This window comes from Euprymna scolopes, chromosome 36 (genome assembly GCF_053919585.1).
Source record: "Euprymna scolopes isolate OS-2025 chromosome 36, ASM5391958v1, whole genome shotgun sequence".
In the NCBI taxonomy this organism is placed as follows: domain Eukaryota; kingdom Metazoa; phylum Mollusca; class Cephalopoda; order Sepiida; family Sepiolidae; genus Euprymna; species Euprymna scolopes.
Window position 1 is genome coordinate 56,941,217 of NC_136517.1, and position 5,000 is coordinate 56,946,216.

The 5,000-nt window shown below is 33.9% G+C and overlaps 1 protein-coding gene and 1 long non-coding RNA gene across 4 annotated transcripts in view; one reads left to right on the top strand and one right to left on the bottom strand.

Moving 5' to 3' along the window:
• LOC145260517 (lysosomal proton-coupled steroid conjugate and bile acid symporter SLC46A3-like) overlaps positions 1-5,000 on the top strand; it is a 147,801-nt gene that overhangs the window by 29,761 nt on the left and 113,040 nt on the right. The gene's annotated exons all lie outside the window — the stretch shown is intronic.
• Positions 1-5,000, bottom strand: part of LOC145260521 (uncharacterized) — an 11,931-nt gene that overhangs the window by 558 nt on the left and 6,373 nt on the right. For both annotated transcript variants that reach the window (XR_013864308.1, XR_013864309.1), the window contains exon 2: positions 1-4. This exon is cut by the window's left edge and continues 558 nt beyond it. This is a non-coding gene — a long non-coding RNA (uncharacterized LOC145260521). The remainder of the gene's footprint in view (positions 5-5,000) is intronic.

Here is a 5,000-nt window from a genome sequence, read left to right on the forward strand (position 1 = left end):
GGATCTGCAAAAGAAATTAAATCCATTTGAAAAAGAAGTAAAACAAAAAAATTGAAAGAAAACGTAAACTAAAATCTGTATTAGAAGTTCTTATAATAAAAAAAATCATGCTATTTATAGAATGACCCACGTGTGCACATATATATATATATATATATATATATATATATATATATATATATATATATATATATATATATATATATATATCTCAAATAGTGTAATGGTTAGATATACTGACTGGTCGAGTTTCAATCCTGGCTTGAGGTAGTTGCTAGTTTAGCCGCACTGAAGAGCTGTGATACAGCAAAACTGTCTCTTTGTGGATGACTATAAATGCTCCCTATCTTGGGTTGAGTATATTGGGGAGAAAAAATAACAACCTGTTGCTAGCATATAAAGCAATGCTCTTTGTGTAAACCAATCGAGCTTAGATCGTTTGGACAATGTTTAATCATTATAATTTCGCATTCTCATCTTAACAGCAGCCAAATAGCATAAAAGTTAAAAGGGCTGACTGTCGCCTAGACAGTCGAGTTTCAATCCTGGCTTGAGGTAGTTGCTAGTCTAGCTGCATTAAAGAATTGTGATACAGTGAAACATCCGTCTGTGGATGACTATATATATATATATATATATATAGTCTAAAGAAGCTTTGAGTATTTTATTAAAAAGTACAAAAAAAAAATAGTTAAAATTCCTTAGAATACCAACTAAATTCAACATATAACAGGGAGGTCACGGTGGTTAACGATATGGACAGACAACCTGGATGTCCCAAGTTCGAATCCCATTAGTTCCACAAAAATCACTTTCACTTAGGACGTTGGCAATGTTCACATGGTTCCTTCCATAAATATCTGATGAACATGCAGAAGACTTAGCACTTGCATAAGCCAACTTTCTGCTAGAAAATCTACAACTACAAAAAGGGATTCAACTATATAACGGTGGAATTCTTTTTTTTTTTTTACAAGTTAGTCACCACTTACCAAAGCCCCAAAGCCCACTTAAAGATAAGAATGCAAGGTGGTAATTTAGTAATCATTAATGGTATAGAGTGGGTAAAATTGGATTATTTAAGGGGACGGCGCAACAAGAACTTATTTACATTGGACTTGAATGCTACCATATTGTAATCAGCTGGGAAGCAGTTTAGTGGAACAGTGTTCCACATGCGGACAGTTCCAGGAAAGAATCTTTGTTCATGGAATCTGTGTTTAGAATTAGGCACAGATAGAGAGTGGAGGTAGGAATCGTTGTTCATGGCTGCAGTTAGTTGAGTGTTTTTTGTGAAAAGTTTGATAAAGGAGAGCCATAGATTGGAGCTAAGACGAGTACTTGCAATGAAAATAATGACAGCGCAAAGATAGGCTCGCAACGTCTCTTCTGTGGGAAAGAGGTTGCAGAGAAAAGGGCATCGCCTATAGTTTTTAAAGCCAGTTCTGAACTCTATCAAGGCAAGATAGGGTGCGCCAAGCAGCTCCTGCCCAGATGTGTTAACAGTATTCTATTTTAGGACATATTTAGCTCTTATACAGACAGAAAATTGCATCGGCAGTCAGATACCTACTGGAGCGGTACAGTACGATGGAGAGGTACATCTGAGGACTTATTACATTTTGTTTTTATCTTAACCGAGACAACTGTCTAACCAATGAAGACAGAACAGAGGATGAGCGCATTTCTCGACAAATTGTAATAAAAAGGGCAAGGAGACTTGCAAACTGTCTGTCAGTGTCAGGCATACAAGTTAGGACTGCTAGAAATCAGGCATATGAGTGGGTTCACGAACAATTTGTGCTAGTTTATAAAACTAACACAAATTATTCCCAAACCCACCCATATGCTTGAGAAATCACAACAGCACCTCCCCTCATCATCCATCTAGTTTGAGTAGGCCAGCCATTCAACATTGTGAATATTGAAGTCTCCACAGATGTGAATGTCAGCCAAGAGATGAGCAGACAGAATGTGGTTAATTTTCTCAGAGATATTCTCAATGATAGAAACTCCAATGTTATATGGATGATAGAGGGCAAATATGAACATGGTGCTATGAGCCAGTGCAACTCTGAAGCACGTAAAGGGCAATTTAAGATCTTCTCTGGATATGTCCCTACCACACGGAAAGCCATCCTTAATATAGGCGCATATTTCATGCCATGACGATTTTGAGGGTCAGATTTTAATGTCAAGTTTGAGTATTCTTTAATCGCATACTCATCTAGGGAAATAGTCGGATCAATGCCACAGGAACACTAGATCAAGTTTGGTCTCCTGTAATTGGATTTCAACCTCTGGAAGGTTGGAATGCAGATCCCGGTGTTGGAGAAGGAGACCTGGTGGGGCGGGAGGGGGGCTACGTTAGGAGTTGGAGTTCTGGGTTTAATCTTGGATTGTTTGAGATTTTTCATTATTGAGTATGGAGATATGTGGAAGAGGTCGACAGAGTTGTTAGAGCAGAGCAGAGATGAAAAAAAAAAAAAAAAAAAAGGAACGAAGAATGATTTTTGCAGACCATGCGGAGGAAAAGCCATAATATTATGCACTAATATGGCATGGAGAAGTTCCACCAGCACCTACTGCATGGTCCGGAATCCATCCATCAAAAGGTAATACAGCGATCCCAGTACTTTACACCTGCTGATAGAACGGCTTCCTTGGTGGTTAATGTAACTATCAGGCCAGGTAAAACGTTTACCTCCAGAACCCTTATCATTGACATGACCACAAGAATAGAAATAGAAAATGAAAATAAGGACATCTCAAGCGACTGCCCAGGGAAAAGACTACCGGCCTAGTATACAGCTTTTTCTTCTCTCATTGTCAGAAACATCACTTATTGCAAATAAGGACTGAGGGGCATAATAAGAGAAGCAAGAGTTTCGGGGTTGCCGAAAACGCGCTCACAATGCGTTTTCTACTCTCCTTATTTTATTCCAAACTTCAGTATTTAAATATTAGCGCTAAAATCATATATTTTTGTTTCAATTTCGATGGCTAAAAAAGTTACAGATAACTCGTAGTCAAGTATGGATTTTGCTAATAATTCTTAATGCAAACAAAACTCTCTTTCCAGATAAAAAAAAAAATTCTAAGAGAATAAAATATTCCCTAATTAAAAATAATAATTGCTGCATAAGTTTGCTGAGAACTATGGTGTTCGAGTGCATTTTTGGTATGCATATGCACTGTCGGGAATGTAATTACGACAGATAGTTTATTAACACCATGTCACACCTAAGCTAAGGATCACATAAATGAATGTGTCTTATTAAAACAGGTTTGTTTGTTTTTTTTCAAAAAGAAATTAATAAAAGAAAACAACAAGTACAAAAAACTATTCTGCATTATATCAAAATGAAACTTACAATGTAAATGATATGGGTTAATTTTGGTACAAATGTGCAGAAAAAAAAAAACAGTTTTTTTTGTTCACAGGAAATTGTATCTAAAGTAGTTCACGTTTAAGTATTTTACACTCAAAAGAAAAACCTACAATGGCATCAATTAACACAATTGCAAGTGGAATATTATTTCATAATAAAAAGAAAAAAGGTGTTATTTTTTTTTAATCTACCAATTCCCAAATTTTCTTTCTTTCTTACCTTCATTTTTTCTTTGGTATTTTTTTTCCTAACGAACTTAGCTTAGCTTTAAATTTGTCTTATAGTTGATTCAACTTTTATAAAGAAATGCCCTTTTCTTAAATCTGTACTTAATTTGGCAGACAGACTTGTTCAAAATTTATATATATTAGCAGGCCGCCCGGCGTTGCCCGGTCGTAAAATACATTTAAATATGATATTCATATATATGCAGATTTCATATTTATCATTACAGAGCCAATTTCTATTGATTATTATATTTTACCCAATATATAGTAGTGATTTCAAAAATAAAAAAAAATGACTTGGGTGTCATCAGCTCGAATTGAAAAAAAATATATCTCTGCAGTCTTATTTGTTACCGTCTGTACTATGTCCTTACACATATAAAAACTTAAAAAATAATGTTTTAAAATGTATAAATGTATATTTGCGCATGCGTAGAAGAGCACTTTAAGTTGATTTACATCTGTCAAGTGCCAAGTTTTTTTCAATTTTGACCCCTTAGTAGCTATTTTACCAGTCACTTCCTGCATGATTGCGAAAGTATAATGTCTCTAAGTATAAAAATAATGTCTGTAAGTATATAAATAATTATTAATATTCAAGAATTTATATATATATATATATATATATATATATATATTAGTGATGGGACGATTCCAATATTTTTCCCGATTCCGATACAATTACCGATTCTGTGCTAAATTCCCGATTCCGATACAATTACCGATTCCGATTCCGATTCTTTACAAATCTTTACTTATTTAACTATAAGATTGTTATTTCTGCCAATTTTCGAAGAAACACCTGTTAAATATTTCCTAAACGTCAAAATACATTTGTGGAAGATGATCTATCGATTTTAGCTTAACTGCTAATTTAAAATCAATAAATATTTATTATTTTATCATTATTACCAGCAATGGAAGATTTTGGGTTAAACAAAATCAAAAAAAAAAAAAAAGCAAGACAATTAACAGAATCGTTTTGACATCGGAAAATAGGCATCAATTTTTCTGATTCCGATACTGATTCCGATACCCCAAAATCTTCCTATTTTTTCTGATTCCCGATTCCAATTCCGATTAATCATCCCAACATATATATATATATATATATATATATATATATATATATATATATATATATATATATACTAGCAAAAGTACCTGTCGTTGACTGGGTTAAAAAACAGCCTACAGAAAATGGACTCTGATTTATGAAAGTATGATAGGTTATGAAAAGGAAGGGTTGTAAAGAGATAGCTTCGAATTTTGGGGTATCAAAACCAAAGCAAAATATGATGAAAGTAAAAATAAAATAGATAAACACCATAATTTATAATACCATACCTGTTCACACTGAAACACTTATTACAATATTCTG